General features: G+C 45.1%; 1 protein-coding gene across 2 annotated transcripts in view; it reads left to right on the top strand.

Annotated features, from left to right (window-relative positions):
- The window catches only part of LOC120957385 (uncharacterized), a 74,861-nt gene that overhangs the window by 6,086 nt on the left and 48,742 nt on the right, over positions 1-20,033 (top strand). The gene's annotated exons all lie outside the window — the stretch shown is intronic.

Raw genomic sequence — 20,033 nt, 5'->3', positions numbered from 1 at the left:
TTTGGGGCCAAATCCATTGGGGTTTTATGAGACTCTGCTGCGTCTGTATCGTTATTGATCGTACCGATCGTACCGCAAAGCGAACTGATTATTTGTGCTGTCTATTGTAACAATCGAATTTAATGATGTGTGTAGTTGTAAATTGTCTGTTAATCGCAGTAGCAGTAAACTATAAATATATATAAAAAGCGCGCTCCAAACATTGCGAAATTGAGTGTGAACTGTTGCGATGTGGGTCAGTGGTGTGTGCGTTTCTTTTCAGTACAGCTGCGTGCGATTGGGTGAGAAGATTGTTGCTGTAAAATTGATAGCAAAAGTTGAAGATGTGTCGCGGGATAACAGGGCAAAATGTGATCATGATCAAGAAGATTTTGTTTTATTCAGCGTGAAATATAGCTCTTGCGAGCAATTAGTTGTTTACAGGGATTGCGTTGAAGCAGTAAGCATCATATGTGGTATCTGTGTGACCTGAAGTATAGTTCATGTCTTGTTGTTAAACCTAATAAGTTGTTTCAACTGATTGAACTTTCAATGAATGGGGCTAAAATTTCAGCCTGTCAGCTGTTTGCATTGTATAGCAGTTTTCGAGCAGCTATCTAATTGAGTATAATATACAGGTGGGCTTATCCCAAGGTGTATGAATTTAGAAGGCTGATTTTTATCGCTTCTGTTTCTGAATGAAGATTTTAAGAGTGTTTTGAGTATTCGTCAAGCCTCCAGAAAGCTCGTTGGAGCAAAAGTTTTCACTCGTTCTGTCAAAAATTGATGTTCAAAATTAGTTATGAAAAAATGCTATGAGACCACCTGGACTACATACACTTTGATTCCAGATTCCACCACCTGATCTTCTTAATGCACCTTGGGATAAATGTAAACAAAACCGTGTTTTCGAGCAGGTACTCGAATCTAATTCTAGCTATTAGGCTAAAATTTTCTAGACTGAAAACCGCAGACTAGTTTTTTGTGTGGTTTTGTATGGATTGTTTACATTATTTCAGCCTCCAACTGTCAAACTCCATACAAAAAACTAACTAGAATCGTGAAGGCCCCCAATAACAATTGATTGAATTTTTTGCTGTAGCCTAAGTATAAAAAAACTGAAAATTTTTTTTAAAAAGGTCAATTGTAATAGATTTGTTAAAGTATTTTGAAATTTGTCCCAAAAATTGAAGATTTTTTTTTATAAAATTTATAGATTGAAAATACATTTTCAATCTATACATTTATAAAATGTTCTTTCAATAGATGGAACTAGTGATGAAAATTACTTTAAAAAGAAAATACCATGAAAAAACCTAACATGGGAAATAGAAAATGTCGAGAAAATTATCACAAAAAAAAAATTGAAAATGCATGGGACTCAAAAAAATTTGATTCAAATGTTACTTATTAAGAATATGTATTAAGCTATAAGAGTAAATGAATAGTTGATTGTTGAAATAAACAAAAATAAATAAAATAAAAATAAAAATTAAAGAAAATCATGTTCTTTCTATTACAATTCATAGCTCAAATTAGGAACTTGTACGGTTTAATAAGCTTGCGTAAATTTTACACGATCAAATTATCACGTATTTTATTTAAAATAAATAAAATAAAGGCATTGCAATTGAAATAATGATTTAAAATATTACGTCCAAATATTACTATAAATAATCAAGATTCCGTAAAAAGTAAAAAAATACTCCAAGAGCTAGTGTACAACGATTGTTCGTCATTGAAAGACCACGCTGCAATAAATGTATAAAAATGACAGCTACGGAAAAGACGCAAAAAACAACGTTCTACTTAACATAACGATGATGGTGGAACATAAAACTGCGTTTTATTCACCTATTTCCTTGTACCAAACGTCCCACAACGCACACACACACACATCCTCGTGCGAATATCCCTTTCGAAATGGATAAAATATGTAAATCGCTTTGAGAGCAGGCACGAAGGAAGAAGGACGTCAGGTGGCGTAGAGGCAGCTGGCTTCCAGCAGCAGCAGCAAAAGCATTACGATGATGCACCCGGTGAAAAATATGACCTTAATATAATTTTCAATTTTCACTTACCGTTTTTTTTTTATACGATCACGTTATGCATCTCTTCGCCGGTTAAGTGGATTTCGCGACTTGCCATTTCGACATAAACTGGGAGCCCCGGGGAGAGGGTTGATCGACGCTATTTTCGACGACGAGACACGAAGCAATGTGTGAGAAAACTATCAAACAGTAATGATTCGATTACCAACGACAGACAGGCAGAGAGGAGGAGGAGGAGAGAGAGAGAGTGGAGGAAAAAAGCAGTCGGTTGTGGCTGTGTCCTCCCCATTTGATATGCACCTTCTCGTTTACTAGTTTGCATGTGAAACCTCTCACTCTGAGTGGCGGGGAAGTTGTTGGTGGGTTTGATGCGTAACGGTGGTGGCACGAATTGAGGAGGCCTCCCCTCTATTTCGTTCCCATTCTCATGTGACACTTGCGAGGTTTTTATGAGTCACCCTTGGTTGCTGGCACCCCACGTGCGTCGTCCCCGAATGGGTCTAGTTGCGGGCCAAGTGAACTGGTCGGTTTTACGGTTAATAAAATTCCAACTTGAGGCTCTTTTTCCCGCCCAGTTTTGTTTTTGTATAGAGCCGACTTCTTGCGCTATTGTACGTTCGCCGATGCATTCTGGGCGGATTTTGGGCATGTTTTTATGTGAATTTCTCCCTGTCCAAGTTTGTACATCGCACATACCTGCAGGCTTTTACCAACTGTAATGTACTACGCGAAGATGTTCCACAGAAGCATGCAACACAACACGTGCGTTCCTTTGACGGGACCGACTTTTGACAAGCTTGTAAGCGCGCGGGGTGGGTAGTCTTTGCCGTTACCTGCAGAGCCTTCATCAAACAATGTGTATCTAATGGGCCCAACCAATAGCCGGTGTCTGTGTGTGAGGGCTTCAAGTCCCTATCAAAAACAGTGCTCGCCGGTCGCAACTGTGTGTGAGTTTGGTGCAGTTTTCGGTACTCCAAAAGTAGGCCAACTTGCTCTGTTGGTTGGTTTTTAATCGAAACCGCTCGGTTTGGAGTCCATCTCTCCGCATCTCGTCTCGGACTTTCGTCTTGAAGACGATGCCCTTCCTTCCCTACCTGCAGATCATTTAGCGGGCAGGCTGCCGTTGATGCGGCCGCAGATGTGCCGTAATGTTGTTTTTCTCTCCAATATTTCCTTCAAGCACGTTCTGTACACGATCAGAGATCGTTGGACCTTCTTTTTTTTTTGGGGAAATGTTTTGGAGGTTTGAGTCTGCTGTTTGAGTATTTATTCTTCGCTATTGAAGAAGCAACAGCTTCTCTATTACAGGTTTGCTAGCAGGAGAAGCATGTTTTTCTTCCTCTTCTGTGTGTAACGGGTGTGCCAGGTTGAACTGTTTCCTCACCAAAAAAAGCCCTAAGTACCGTGGGGAGAAGCCTGTTACTGTTTAGTGGCGTACGGCTGAAGAACTTCTTCGCGAAGTTGGTTGCGGTCTGCGTTGCTCTGGTTGGTAAAAATCTTTCCGCTCGCGTTTCGTTTGGAATCGATTTGGAGTGGAGTTCGGTAGAGAGAAAAAAAACAGAATCAACAACAACAGAAAAACACACTGTGCGTGAGCTGCGATAACGAGCTTTTCCTGAGTTCCTGAGGCTGGGGAGCTTCCTCAATTGAACTCGCGCTGCTGTGTGCTGTGGCTTTGGAATGCTCTTGAAACATTATTATGCCAAATGAAGGAGTGATTCTATCGAGTAAAAGCAAGCAGTTTCCTTTATTCCGTGAAGCTGTTGAGGTGAGAAGCTTGAGAGGGTTTTTTTTAGAAGCTGCCTTGAAGTACCCGCTGTCTATATTCCCAAGCATACGAAGCACCGCGAACCGAGTCACAGGAACCTGTTGATTTACGAACCAAATCCCACCCGAACGCCCAGCGCATTCTTTCCCGCAGTTGGACGGAAATTGGTAGTTTTTGTTGATTCTAGCCTCCTCCCCAAAAGTATCATTAACCGCTCATCATTGACCGAGCGAAGGGGTGTGATGGGAAGTCACACGGTGGTGGTCTACCGGCTCGGAATTGGGATCGGAAGAGCAAAGGGGATTAGTTCTCTTCCACCGTTACCACCCAATTTCACCTTGTGTTTCTCGTTTGCGCGGTGATCTATTGCCTGGCGGTGCCAGAGTCTTTTTGATGCCGTGCTGAACTGATTGATCTGGGGGAATCTTACCGAAACGAGCACGACCACCAAAATGAGGCTTTGTCGGGGGGATTATTTTCGACAAAAGCCGACTTTACCGTGCCAAAAACATAAGTCAACCATTGCGGTTAAGGTTTTTAGGTGTCTTTCTGAGGGAATACGATTCCAGGCGAGCTTCATTACCTCGTTTGCGGCTTTATGATGATCACGGTCACAGACCCACATACACAGACCGCGACAAAGAACCGATGGCGCAGCCAAGAGCTGCTAATTAATTTCTGATGCGGTACGCTGATGCTTGAGTTTCAATGGTGTGGTGTGGTCGTCATGTCAGGGTCATCAACTGCTGGGAGGGTGAGATTTGTGATGGAGTCGAAGTGTCCAATCCAGTTCCAATTGTCGCCGGCCGCTTCTCACGGCAGCTTGTTTAATGGCGGTGGCCGGGAAAGCTCTAATCCATCTTATTCTGAGTGTGTTTGTTCTCTGTAGATTCAGCTCTTTTTTTATGACGACCTACTGGACGGTTTGAGTTGGAGTTGGAAGAACATTGCACGCCGTTGGCGGAATTTCTTCATCCGGCTTCGATCGGATCGGCAGCAAGGGATCGTTGAGAGAGGGGATGTGCCTATTATGATGGCAACCATAAAAGAATAGCATTACCCCGAAATAGAGAGAAATACCATACGGAGCTGCTTCCAGGAAATGGGGATAAATCCAGAGGGTCCGAAACTAATGAGCAAACTAAAAATGAGAACACTCCATCTTGGTGAAGATCATGAAGAATACGCCATTTCCCTTAATGGAAAATGCCCCTCCCCCCTTCTTCAGAACTGAGCAATGCTTTATGATTTTTTTGGGTTCTTTTTTTTTCGTCTGCCAACTTCAACGCTTTTCTCATCCAGGAAATTGGCTCAATTGCCTAAAGGGCTTTCACGAAAAGTACCTCAAAACGTCGGAAATGACCTCCAAAGTAGGAAAGGTACTGTATTTGAATTGAATTTGAAAGAGAACGATTGATGTGGCGAAGAAGCTGAGGTTCTTGGATGGAATGATACGATTTCTTTACTGATGTTTCACCCTCACGCGATGGCACTTGTCCTAACGGAACCGGCTGTGCCTTTAAAACAGCCTCCCCCCTTAGGTAGCTCTTCATCAATTGCGCGAACGGGAATGACGACGATATATGATGAGAAGGGCATGGTACGAGGTGTACTTACCGTGGATGATTGAAGTTGGAAAGTGGAGATTAGTGGAGAATCTCACCTGGAGGAGAAGCACTGCAGGGTCGGCACGGAAGAGATTGAGTTCGGAAGTTAATGATTGCATCGTATTTTCGGTCGTCATCTCCAACTGCCACACTCGGCGAAAGAGCAAAGGATGCAGACGATGATGGTGTATCCCAATACCTTCGCGGTTTGTCTGGGTTGAAAGCTTGCGTTGCGGGAATTCGTTCCCTTTGATGTCGCTTTGGTGCTATGGAGATGAGTAAAAGGTTGGAGAAGTCTGGTGAAGAATCAGAAGCGCACCGACCACACCAATCACACTCCCAGGGGGAGAGAGGGGCAAGTGTGTGCGAGACACACCGGCTCGTTTGTGGTTTCGGCTGCCTTTCTCGATCGAACTTTTGGCAGCGAGTCAACGCTGGCGACATCGCCCCAACCACAACATCCCCGTTACGCGATGTGTTCGATGAACCGTTCGAAATGAGAAGACTTTTCCCAGCGAACCCAAGACGAAGAACGATGCTACTCTATGGAAGGGCGTGTAGAAGATGGGTAGGTAGCTTCTGATCAGTGCTAATGATGTTTGCAACACCCTTAACGTATGCGTGAGTGTGTGTGTTTCACGTCCGGAAGACGAGCTATTCGTCGAGCTTCTTGTGCAACACATGCGATTGGTTTAGCGATTGGATCAGGTTTCCCCACTTTCTCTGCTCGGTTCTGCTCCAATCGAATGCTGATGGATGGTTTAATTAAACTATTTTGGGGATGTGTGTACTACGTTCGCCGCAACATTTGGGTTCTCGCCTGGTTGGGTGAGTCTCGGAGCAGGATGATCGTTATCAGATTAGTTTGTGTGTTGATTTTCGCACAACAGCTGTGGGTGCGAGTGGGTGTGCATGTGTTTTTTTTTTTCGGGGTTCAACATGCTTCTGGGTGTCTTTGTTGGGTGCGAAAAGGTTATTATATGATCGTTCGATTAAGCGTTCGAGTGTGCTTCGCCACAAGCGGAGCGATGATGTACAAGAGCGTGCTCGATGAAAGTGTTGATGTTGAAGGCACACACATGGGGGAAGATTTGTGATATTTATCAAATTGTTTGCCTTTCATTTGAAGTGTTTCGATCAATTGGGTTGAACTTGTTGAGTTATGAAAATGTGGTTCTTTCGTTGCTTTTTAATAGCTCTCTTCACAGTAGGTCAAATAGCAATTCCATCCCACATTGGTTATGCGAGTAGTTCTACTGAACTATGAGCTTCAAGAGTTGTTTTTAGATGCAGAATAATATGCAAATGGATATAAAATAAACACTATTAACATACTTCTTTCACTTTATGGTAAAGTCCACTAAACGATTTAAACTATTTTGAAGTAAAGAGACAAATAAGGAATAATCAATTCAATAAGAATAGTCCTTTTGGATGCAATTGGATGTAATTTGGATGTATTGTGACTTATCATTTATTTATAATCATGCTTATATCATTTATAATCTGTGGAAATACAACTTAATTTTACTTTTGTGTCGACTTTTACATACTTACAGGGTTTCCTACGGTTTATTGGTTGGTTCCTATCAATTTTTGGTGGGTTACCATATTTTTTGGTGCGTTCCCACAATTTTTGGGTCCAAAATTTTTTGTTCCAATTTATTGATATCCAATCGGAAAATACCAATACATTATGGGAACAATCATGGGAAACCTTGTAATATTGGCACAGTGTTATGTGTGAAATCTTGGTAATGATCAATAAGTTTATTCAGTTCCTGAATTAATTTTTAAATCAATTTAAAGTCTTTGGTGACTGTATCCTTTATCTTCTACTTCTATATCAGTTAAAATTTTACATATTCGCTTCAAGGAAGCCTTAAATTGAGACTTTGTGGTCTTATTTATCAAAATAATGAAAACTATTCCTTAATAAATCTTGACAATTTATTCTGTAAGATCCAAATAATCCAATGAAAAGTTCTGAGTAAATAAATTCCCCCAATATGATTAATGCCTCGCTCTAACTCAAATCATGCCATCAGACGAAAGTGGCTTATAAATTGCAGCTTAGACGAGCGCTTATTGAATTTATGACAAAGCACACACACGCACCAATACCAATCACTCCATAAAGAAAGATTCCTCCAAGAAGTTCCGATTGCTTTGGCCCAAAGCACGAAAAAATCAATGACGGCTTAACGTGATATATCGTACAGTCTTCTACTTTACGGCCGTGTTTGTGTGTTTGCGGACGATAAAATGTAACTGCCCACACACACACACTTTCCTGCGTTCCGTTATCATTCCTTGCAAGAGCGCAAAATATTATTGTTTTTTTCTCACTCTTCTATTGCCTCCCCCAAAATGGCATTGTTCTTCCCTATGACGTCTGTGTGTTCTAGTGGTCCGCAAATGAAATGCCCACCGAAGCGTGCAGAGACAGAGAGAGAGCTCGCCTGGGGGGTGTTCTGGATCACACCGTGAACTATAATTCTTCCGACAGCCACCGACAGCTAGGCATCGCACGGATGTAGTCGATTATTTGCTTCCTTAATGCCACTTGATCAGAGACCAATCGCGTGTGTCCGACTGGTTTGGTGGCGGCACCAGGACGACGCTGCGCGATGATGATGCTACCGCCGGGCAATTGTCGAGGAGTAGGAAATCCGATAAAAGCCCATTATCGTGGGCTGCATGTGTGTGTGTGTGTGGTTCCGGCGGTTAACACTGGTGTCCGTGCTCGACTGGTGGTTGCCATTGGTGGTGTTGTTACGGGCAGAAGGACATCATCATGTGTTATTAGCCTCGGGACTAATAAAGCTCCCCCCCACGTTCCAGGAGAGCGGGCTTTCGTTTGCTTAGGATACGGTTTATGAAGCAGATGTGTGTCGCCGCTGCTCCGTCTTCATCTTTCGAGCCGAGCCGAAGAAACGGCACAACTATGGTGTGCGCTTGTGGTGTGTCCCGATGCCGCAATACGGAATTCCGGCCCACGGAGCGACAGGTACTACGTTTCCGGATCGATTCTACGCCCTTGCGGCGGCGGCAAGAGATAAGATCTCCGAAAATGGAAGGACAAATAGATCCTCTCGCTTCTCCATATGTCTCAAATGCCGACCTACATTCCCCGGGAGAAGTGTGGCCCAAAAAGGCCACTCCGTATCCTTGCCGTGTGCTACACATTGTTTATTTAACACTTCAAAACCAGAATGCCGTTGCATATTTTATACGGCCTCATTGTTGTTGTGGTCCTGGGACACGCTCATAGTTTGTGATCCCTTTTTTCCCGCCCTCCTCCGGATCTCCTATGTTCCTATGGCCCAATGGACACATTGTTAGGCGACGAACCCCTTTTCCCGTGGAAAAGGAATGGAGCGGTTAGCTTTTTGGCCAAAAGCCCTCTAAAGCCCGTTTCGTTGAGGCCGTTGTTTGTGTTTGTCTTATCGTTTTCATAAATGAATATGAGATAAGTTTGCCAGGCCTTTCGTGATGCGTCGTCGTATTGCGTTACGCCGGATCGTTCAACAGTCCAACTACAGCACAGTTTGACTTGGTGTACTTGCACAGGGGAAGCGATATGGCGGCAACATGCTTCCTACCGAGGAACGTCATGTGGGAAAGGAAACAAGGGAGAAAAGGTTCCAACAAAAAATGCCAAGGACACACGGGCAATTGTGTGCCCTTCTGACCCACCAAGAAATCATCGCCCAGCGTGTAGTTAGTGTCGGTGTGCGGTGTCCATCCATGTCAGCGCAAGTTGTTGTGTTGCCTATTGCTTCGATCGAGGCAGGAATTGCCCTTTTTTATCACCACCTTCCCGTGGTTCCCGTGGTGCGCAAGCCACGTTTGCAAAAGTATATGAAGAAAATGAGGGGGCAATAAATCTTTCACAACATCCCCACGTTAGGGTACTGCTACGGTCAACGGGAACAAAACCTCGGGCCTGCGTTGCGATGATGATACGACGGATGATGGTTGAGGTTGTCGTGGCGGTCGTTGCTGCTGCTCGCTTTCCAGCGGTCCCTGGGTGCGTTCGTTTTTTGTGTGCCCTGAAATGATGGTGAACCTTTCCTGTGTCTGCTGCGGGCCAGGGAGATGGCTGGGATGTGGATGGGTAATTGTTTTCTGTTGTTATCATTCATTCGATTTATGTACGCGAACACACAGTCAGTCAGTGCACGCCACACGCGCTGAACTCGCGAGTACAGCGGAAGAGAGGTTGCCTTCCACAGGATATGCAGTGGAGGATCTTTTCCCTGCCGTTGCAATGAAGGCGCGATCCGTGAGCCATGGTGAAAATGCGATCCGATTTGTCACTTTAGCAGCAAAGTGTGTGAAGCTTTAATGCGCGTCGTGGATCCACTCCAGTACTACTTTGGCCGGTAGTGACGCAGGAGACGGTGTGTGATGGGGGAGTTGATTGACCGTGTTCTATGGTTATGGGATTTTCATGTGCGCGAAAACGTTTAGCTCGTTAATGAGGTTTTTGTTGCTGTTGTTGGTGCTTTTTTATGTTGCGGTTTAAAAGCAGCTAAACGAAACATGTTACACTTTATATCGGAGGTGGGTGGTGGTAATGGGAAACGAGGCGATGAGGTGTTCTGAAACAATTTGAAATTGAATTGCGTGCAACACCTGTGAATGAAAAAGCTTCGGAATGCTTCTTTCAGAAATGTTTCCTAAGTAAGTTCAAATAGCGTTGTATTTGAGCTTAGTTTCTGGGAAAATGGGAGATATTTGTTTTAAGTAAACTTTTTCAAGCTTTTTATATTCTACACAGGCTTTACTTAGACTTTTTTTTTTTTAAATTCCAGGGTTACTTGATTATTTATTATTTTTTAAACTTATTTTTGAGCTTTTAAAATTTTAGAGCAGAACTCAACATTATTGGACCCTTTCCATTTTGGGTTCCTAGGCTGAAATTTCAGCCTGTCAGCTGTTAGCATTGTAAAGCAGTTTTCGAGCAGCTATCTGAGTGACCATAATATACAGGTTGTATGAATTTTGAAGGCTGGTTTTTATCGCTTCTGCTTCTGAATGAAGATTTTAAGAAGGCGATCACTTTTGTCAAAATGAGCTCTGTTCGCGGCTGCTTAGATGGAAACAACTTTTCCAAGTACAAATGACGGAGGAAGTGTTAGACAAGATTTTATGAAAATAATTGGACAAAAACCCCAGAAAAGTCATTTGATGGGTTTCCAAATCAATACAAATGATGTGAGAATTGGAGAAAATATTCTTCGTTGGAAGTTGGAAAGAAAACCAGGGAAAAAGGGGTTGTAGTAGTTTCGTCTCTGTGTCAATATAATAAGCGAATCATTAAAGAGATGGTGCTAGTGTTTAACGTATTTTAATTTGAAATAAGGAGACAACTTTTAAGCTCATTTTGTTTGAAGTGTCAATTCGGTTTGTCGATGGTTCAAATTTGGTTATAAAAAACATGCTCTGAGACCACCTGGACTACATACACTTTGATTCTAGATTGTATCACCTGATCTGTTTAATACACCTTGGGATAAATGTAAACATCACCTTTTTTGCCATTTATCGAGCAGGTACTCGATTATAATTCTAGCTTTGAGGCTAGAATAATCTATACTGAAAACAGCAGGCTAGTTTTATGTGTGGTTTTGTATGGAGTGTTTACATGATTTCAGCCTCCAACTGTCAAACTCCATACAAAAAGCTGACTAAGGGGCCCTTTCCGATTGAAATTCGTAGGCTGAAATTTCAGCCTGTCAGCTGTTTGCATTGTATAGCAGTTTTCGAGCAGCTATCCAATTGAATATAATATACAGGTGGGCATATCCCAAGGTGTATGAATTTAGAAGGCTGATTTTTATCGCTTCTGCTTCTGAATGCAGATTTTAAGAGTGTTTTGAATATTCGTGAAGCCTCCAGAAAGCTCGTTGGAGCAAAAATTTTCACCCGTTCTGCCAAAAAGTGATGTTCAAAATTGGTTATGAAAAAATGCTATGAGACCACCTGGACTATATACACTTTGATTCCAGATTCCATCACCTGATCTGATGCACCTTGGGATAAATTAAAATACCACCTTGTTTTGCTATTTTTTCGAGTAGGTACTAGAGTTGGGCAAAACGCACAATAAAGTGGAACTGCGTCCGGACGATTCCAACAAATTTCGAACCCAGTTCCGCAGGGCAGGTTCAATCCGACAAGCCGGAACCGCCCGGAATCGTCCGGAATCGTCGGAATCGTCGGAATCGTGCGAAGGCATTGGAACCGTTCGGAATTGTCTGGAATTAACCGGAATCGCCTGGAATCGCTCGGAATCGCTCGGAATCGTCTGGAATCAACCGGAATCGCCTGGAATCGCTCGGAATCGTCCGTAATCACCCGGAATCGCCCGGAATCGCCCGGAATTGCTTGGAATCGACCGGAATCGCCCGGACGCGTTCGGAATCGTCGTAATAAACCGGAATCGTCTGGAATTGTCGGAATAGTAGGAATTCCATTTTATTTCATGTCATATATTCAGTGCATAAATGAAAAATGACCTAATACAAATAGATACAAACAATAACACAAGAAGCTAGCGTGCATGTCAAACGATATTGAGGAGCTCAGTGCGCGACATTCCTGGCTTAAATGTACGACAGGCAACATTGACATATGCGCGGCGGCCGGAACGTGAACTTGAATCGTCTGGAATCGTCAGAACAGTCGGAATCGACCGGAATCGGCTCTACTGTTCACTACTATCGATTGACTACTATTCCGCATGATTCCGGACGATTCCGGTCGTATCCGGTCGATTTCGGATGATTCCGGGCGATTCCGGTCGATTCCGGGGGATTCCAGTCGATTCCGGGCGATTCCAGCCGATTCCGGTCGTTCCGACTGTTCCGACGATTCCGGACGATTATGACGATTCTGGGCGATTCCAGACGATTCGAACGACTCCGCACGATTCCAGACGATTTCAGAAGATTCCGGACGATTCCGGACGATTCCGGACGATCCCGGGCGATTCCGACGATTCCGACGATTCCGGACGATTCCGGCAGATTCTGGAAGATTCCGGACGATTCCAAACGATTCCGGTGGAACTAGCGATTCCTTCTCTCTGGAATCGGAATCGGAATCGTACTTGTCGGAACCGGAGTGGAACCGTGGGTGCGATCCGCAGAACCCATCTCTCCTAGGTACTCGAATCTAATTCTAACTTTGAGGCTAGAAAAATCTAAAATGAAAATTGCAGGCTAGTTTTTTGTGTGGTTTTGTATGGAGTGTTTACATTATTTCAGCCTCCAACTGTCAAACTCCATACAAAAATCTAACTAGAATCGTGAAGGGAAAACAAACCCTATGTTAGAAAAAAGATCCTTTTTCATTTTTTTATGAAATTCATACACTTGTTTTTATAGGTTCTCATAGCTCTTAAACCTTTTATAGCTTTTAACTAAAGAAATGAACTTAATAAACTAAAAATAAATTAAAACAAAGCAATACACAAAGTACGTAAAAAGCTTACACTTCTCTGACGAAAAATGCTTTGAAATTGTTTCAGAAACATTCTTTTATTTTTTATTATTTTTCATTTACTTAGTCATGAGAATACAACGGCAGGCATTGGTTTGCGGATGTACTATAGAAAACAATAAATTAATTATTGGAATTATCTAGAATTTGTCTACTGCATGTTAATCTTGGAACCACATTTTTCTCGTAATTGTTTGTCCTTTTATCCTGGCATCAAGCCCAAAAAAGGCAAGACTGATGGATGATATTTCTCATAAATATATCAAATAACATCCTTGGAAAAGGGTTTGTTTGTCCACAAAATTCAAATAAAGAACGACTAATCGTCTGATCTTGCTCTGATGCGTATTGTGCAGCTCGCGGAAGTAAAGAATGCTCCTGAACGTTCCTTCTCCTTTGGAGGAAGATTAATGTTACAAAAATAACTCCTTTTGTGCCCCAGCCCGAGCACTGCATCCGTCTTCTAGACAAGACAAAGCAAAGTTGTTTGCTGCCTCCTGTGTCCTTTTCGCAGCATTTTTCATAGACGTGATGAAATGGTTCTAATTTGCTTGAAGAAAGAACACCCGCTGTGCGGCCTGTTGTGGTGCGTGGTGTGCGAATCGATTACAATTCCGTTCTGCACCAAACGCACAGTCCATTGAGAATCCTTCCATGGGTAGGATAATTTAAACACCCACCAGCAAACCATTCGGCAAACAATAGCGGACTAAAAAATATGTTGCCACGGCAAACAAGCGCGGTTAAGGCTGTTAAAAAAAAAATAAACAAACAAAGCAGTAAGTAACAAGATTGGTTGGCCAATTTTTCTCACGGATCGTGCTGCTAGATAGTTTTAAGAGACGTTTTGTAGCGCAATAAAAAAAAGAACACTCCCCAACAGAGCAGCCGCCCAACAAAAACGTTTGTCAGCTCGCGCCGCTTTGTTCGGTTCAAGGTTGGATGTTGATTGAGCTATTTTGGGTTGTGGTGTAATAACTGAAGTTATTATGTCTGCACCCGTTCGGACAGGGCCCCACGTTGGGTTCCGTCCCTTCCGTCTTGTTTCGCTCCCTGCCAGGATGTCTGGTCGATTCCGTCAACGTGATCACAGGCCAATCTTGTCTTGGCTCCAACCGCAAGACCACCGACCGCGCGAGAGCCCTGCGGAGGCTGGGAACGCCCAGAACAACCACCGTTCGAGCTTTATTCGCGGTGTCGCGCGCGAAGCTTATCTAATCATCAGCACCACTGCATTATTGGCCATGCCTCTGTCTGTGTGAGAGTGTTTTAGGGTAGACTTCTTGCTGCGCTGTATCAATGTGTATCGGCCCACCAGAATCTTTCGAAAAAAAAGCCGGAACTCCAGGGCAACTTACAGTTTGCCTTCACGACTTTTGAAAGCTTCTGAGAGGCGAAGCTTTTTCGTGTCAAACAATCGCCCACGCATCCTGGCGCGACGCAGACCACGACCACCCAGCTAGTCGTCCCAGTAAGGGATACCATAAATTGACGCATTTTGGAACCTTTGGAGCAGAGAGCGAGCAAACTGCTGTGACCTGTGCCCGTGTGTTGGCGCTTCGTAAAAATGTGCAACTTCGCGCGGGGGACGTTCCTGGGAAGATAATGGAGAAGATTGTGTTAGATGTCTGCGAACAAATTCGTCGCACAAACCTTCTCGGCCACCGTGAAAGTCAACCCTAACATTTCCTTAGAACAACCGGGCCTTAGGCAGGGTGTTGTGCAAACCATAGGCTGGAAATAAATAAATGTGTGTTGTCCTTTTATTTATTGCTCTCCAGCAGCGACCCCGGGGGAGGGGTTGATCTTTGATCGCGCGAACGGGACAGACCCAACAAAAGAATGATAAATATATTGAAACACAGCAAAGCTACTACACCCTCTTGCGGAGATGATGGTGGTCGTTCTGGAACACAGTGGTGGAGAGTTGCCATAAATCACCCGAATCCGGTACAGCCCGGGCAAGAAAAGGAACTCGATGGGGGGAGTACTCGGACGATTAGAACGCGCGCGCGCCTTACTTGCCTTCTAGTGGTTCCGTTCGACTGTTGTTGTGTCCGGTTTTAGGAGTCTTCGTGCTTCCTTCCTGCTACCCGCATCGCACTGTCCAAACAGGTCGTTTCTAGGGTGGAAGAAGGGCAAAGATTTTCCCTTTGCTTTTGGCTGGGGCTTGAAAACACAAAGCCCAACAAAAGCACACAAGCTTTCGGTCGTCGGGGAAAAAAACGGTACCTTGCTGCTCGCCATGGAGACAGCAAGAGCACACAAAACAGCAGAGAAAAAACAGCCCCAGCTAAACGACTCAAAATGATAACGGCCCTACTAGACGTGGGGGGGAGTTCGCCGCTCGACCGTGGAAATTGAGGGAAGTCCCGCATTTTCACCACCTCCGCTGTGTTGTGTCTTGTGCAAAGGTAGTGTGTAGTACACGGTACAAAACGGTACAGCCAGCCAACCGACTTGCCAAACGGAAAATGCGAGCGCGCGTGACCCCCGTCCGTGTCGCTTACAACCAGCGTTTTGTACATTTTATGCAAATTTCCTTCCATACCTTCTTTTATGGAGAGCCGTTGTGGGGTCGCGTTTATGCTTATTTTTTGTCTTGTGGCCTGGTGACTTGGCTGATAGAAAAGTGGGATATTAAGCGGAGGATTAGAACGGGCAATCGAGAGGAGAGCTAGCTTCGCCCGAGTCAACCAAACAGTCTCTGGTTGTTTTTCCGTTGATATTATGTTGCTCGTAAACTGGCCAAGACAACGCAGCATCGTCTCCCCGTGCCCTTGCGAATCTCTTTACGTCTAGTTCATAAAGCTTCAGTTTATTGGGGAGGCACAACGGACCTGGGGGACCATGGCGACGGTGAGTGCCTCTGCCAACAAAACGCATCGAAAAATGGGCAATACCTGTGTGGCGCGATGTGTTATTGCTGTCTCTAACTGGGGAAGGGTGTACACTCATTCCGTTATGTAAAAGCAATGGCAGACCATAAGAGCAGCGGCGGGATAGAACTCCTTCAAGTACCAAGACCAAGGTAAAAGGGCCAAGGTGCCCCATGAACGTACTATGGGGGAGATACGTAATGTGTATTGATTTAGAACAGGTTGTAGCAGCAGCGGCTGCGTTGGCATGTTTGTTTGCCGGGTGGATCGCATTTGCAAATGGTAATGGAGCATAAATTGAATGGCAGCGGCGGCGCTATTGCTTGCCATGAGGTAATGTTCTTTTGTATTCATATTCCCTCGATTGCTCTTGATATTCCATCGTGTTTGAGTAGACGCAAGTGTAGGCAAGAAAGACTGAGAGATAGAGAGAGAGGGAGTGAAAAGTCAGCAGAAAATAGCTTCTCGTTATTGTGCCTTTTGCTTGCTAAGGTGAATTTTATGCGCAGGAAATGAACTTCTTCCGCACGACAGCGACAGTGACGACTAGGAACGACACACGAGGTATGTGTGTGTGATTCGATTTATTGAATTGTCACATTGAAATGACAGAGCATGACGGCCGAGATCGTTCGTTCCGGTTGAGTTCTTCTACGAACGATACAAGCACCGAAGCGCACGGGTTGTTAGATTTATTAGTGTCAATTGTTATGCAATGGGAGCGAAATGGGACAGTAATTGTAAACCTTTCCCGAAAATACAATTCCACATTCCGCTCCAGAGCCGCCCCACAGCCAGTGACCCGCTTTCCGCAATCACGCAAGGTCGTCCGCTAGGGGCGTTCTTCGGGCAAGGCGTTTTGCTTTTATCTCACGGTGTCCATTTCATGCTTCCCACGGGCAGCATTTATTGGCTGGAAGAAGTGGTTGTGAACCTGCGTAAGATAATAATATCTTCCCGAGTGGATCGAATGTCACCTGCTCTGGCTGGTGGGGTGAGGGGTCGGATGACCCAAAGTGGTTGCTCATGGCGCAGCTTTGCAGCGTCGATGTCTGTTTATTTCCCTTGGTGGAGTTTGCGTCACCCGTGATGGACTGCTTCCGCAGACTGTCCTGGGTGCTAGAGACGACTTGAGGAAGTGACAGCCTTTCCAAGGGCTTCCCGTGAGCGCCCAGAGGGGAGAGAGAGGGTAATGGTGCTGCGGAACTGCCCCTAGAGGCGGTGGGGCGGCGTTGGGATTAACATTTCAAACGCGCGACGACCGGTAATGGAGAACAAAATAAAGCCGTATTTTATTGCAGCACGCAGCCGTGGTGTGCTTTCCACACGACGCCAGTGCCTGGAGATATATGTGGGTCACGACGAGCTATGTCTTCATAAATTTTCCTCGCCTGGTCCAGCCGAAAGGGCCACTTTCTACACAGTTGAACATCTCCGACTAACCGACTGACCGAGTGAGTGCGACTCAAAGCAGAGACGGGAAGAGGGCGGTTTAGGTGCACGAAGACTCTCGCTCCAAGGTTCTTCCCAACTGCGGCATCAATGTCTGAAGCGGGGGAAACTTTGGCTGTGAAGACTTTAAAGCTCCCAGGGACACGATGTTCTTCGGCTTTCGTCAATAGTTTTTAGTTGCTGACAACGGGTTGCGGGAAACATCTTAATAAGTGGTGAGGAAGAACGAAGATTTTGGAGCGCATTAAAAGCCTCCCCGGAGTTGGAGAACTGAGAAGGCATCAAGAAGAAGGCGTTAACGACATGTAGTCTCCTGCTCTTGTAAGAAGCGCAACGACGAATTGATACTCTTGCCTAACTCCGAGCGAGCACTTCTTGGGTGTTGGTTACTTAACGTGTTTTTTTTTTTGTAGAAGAGCTTTCGGGCAAGACACCAGACACGGAGAACACACTCAATGTCGTGCACTGGTTGAGGTCGGGGGAAGCTGTGATTGTGTGGCAGCCTACTGAGTTGCCCACACGCTGCCCCAGCTCTCAGCCACACCCAGTGCCCCATGGACAGCGTAAAGGGCGGTGAATGGCAACTGTTATGCCTGCCTTCCCTGCTGCCTGCCTGTGTGCTGTGTGTTGTTTTGCCGAAAAGACGTAAACCCGACGAAACCTCAAAGTAATGCGCTCCCTAGGCTACCTAGGAGTCTATAGGGGCACCCGGTGCCTAAAGGTCCATTCGTTTGTGCTACTGTTTCGTCGCTCTGGCTAGACGATGATGCCAATCAGCAGTGTGTACGCGCGCGCGCCCGCGCCCTCCGTTTGAAGGCAGTTTTGTGTGTGAGTGTGTGTATCTATAGCATCTCAAGCTTCGACGGGACGGAATGCTCCGTTTCGAGTGGAGATGTTGGACAACACACACACTCCAGATGTTGAAGTGGCGATAGTACCGGGCAATGTTGGGGGGTTGTGTTTTGCTGTTGTTGCTTCTCGTGTTCTGACTATTTTTGAACAGTGCTGCGCGGACCAGTGCTACGCGAGCGGAGCCGCCTTGAGAGCTGCTGTGATTGTGCCTGTCACTTGAAGCTAATAGACAGATGTCGCCCGATGGGATGATTGGGGGAAGGCGACGGTGTGTGGTTGTTGGATGCGCTCCATAAAATGTCAACGCAGGCAATTTAATTGAACGTCGCGCGGCCATAAACCTTGAACGGTTCGGATGGATGGTGGCAAAAGAGATGTTGGTGCGAAGATGTTGGAGTTTTACTGCGTTAAAAATTGATAAAACCGTTTTGGATTACCGTTTGACACTAAAAATTGGGGAAAAGTTGAACAATATCTTAAGAATTTCGGGATATTCAGCAGTTTACGTTTTATGGCTGCTTTGTTGATTGAATATTGATTGGTTCAAAGAGCAGTGTTTAATAAACAGCAACAGTTACAAAGCCTAACAGATAAAGATTCCAATGTCCTATATCTCTTTAAGATGCGAGTGCTGCATTTGTGATCTTTCACCCAAGAAATTAAGACATCAAAAATGAACGTTATGCTCTGTTGATTGTTTCTCAAGTTTTTAATATGGAAGTGTAAAAAATGGGACTAACGGAACGTTTTCCTGCCGGCCAACCCAAAGTATCTGCATAATTAGTCCGACTTAAAGCCATCAGTTGATTAGTCTCAAAACCAGCCAACAAAACATAAAGGTCTGGCAGGGCTTGGGCCCACGAATGGGGTGGCAGAGGATCCGAGAATTCACACTCGCACAGCGGAAGCACAGAACAGCATAATCATCATCAAAGACTTCATTTTGATTTAATTACAAAATTGTCCTATATTTTGCCTTGCATTAATCAGGCGAACATGATGCGCGTGGCGATGGGGGAAAGCAGAAGGGGTAAGAGACGGCCGACAGACCAGCCCAGCCAGCATCTGGTGGCGGTGGTGGTCTCCAGTTTGGTGACTGCAAATGTGTGCCTACGGTGTGCGGAACCGGTTTGACATTTAAATATAGGCCGCCGCGTAGTCGGTCGCGTGCACACACACGAAACTCCTCCGTGGGGGCCATCCTTCTTCTTGCAGCAGCAGCAGCAGCAGTCTCGCCAAGAACGAGTTTTCTTTTTGGCTGCGAATTGCTGCACAAACCCTCTTGGTGGATGATGGTGGTGGCCTTTTTTTGTCGTGCACAGGCGCCCACTACTACTGCGCCTCCCGACTGTGTACCCTCCGTGCTTGTTACGGAGTTACGGAGACAAAAATCCCCCTAAAAGGCCAGCAGCACTGGAAGCAGCATACGCCTTATGTGTGTGTGTATGTGTAGGCTTGGGAGGGTGACGTACCCACAGAGGGAGAGGAAAGAGAAGGTATCTCCTGGTCGTCGTACAAAACCGTGTACATTGCGCATTACGCAACAAAGAAAGAGAACAGCGAGTGCGGTAGCCTTTCCCCCCGCAATGGGGCGACTGAGTCGTCGTCTACAAACCTTGTGAGTTCTTTACGGCTGTTACTCTGGGGCAATAAGTTTGATATGAGGGAAGAGAAGGGATAGGGCTAGAAATCGGTTAGGGTCGAAATCGGTAAATGGGCATTGGAAACGAAGGGATATTGGCGACGTCTGGAGACGATATATGGGAGATGGACGCCGCCGCCTCGTGCACACAAAGAAAGACAGCGGGCAAACCAGCACAAACAACAACTCCTCCAGGGACGGTCAGAGAGGGAAGGGAAAGCCATCGGGACATAAGCCGTTGTTTTGCCAATCGAAGATGGTGGAAAGGTTCTCGTGTTACTTAGCCTGGGT

The sequence above is a fragment of the Anopheles coluzzii genome, chromosome 3 (genome assembly GCF_943734685.1).
Source record: "Anopheles coluzzii chromosome 3, AcolN3, whole genome shotgun sequence".
NCBI lineage: Eukaryota > Metazoa > Arthropoda > Insecta > Diptera > Culicidae > Anopheles > Anopheles coluzzii.
Note: the sequence above shows the minus strand (reverse complement) of the source record. Positions and strands in the feature narration are given on the sequence as shown.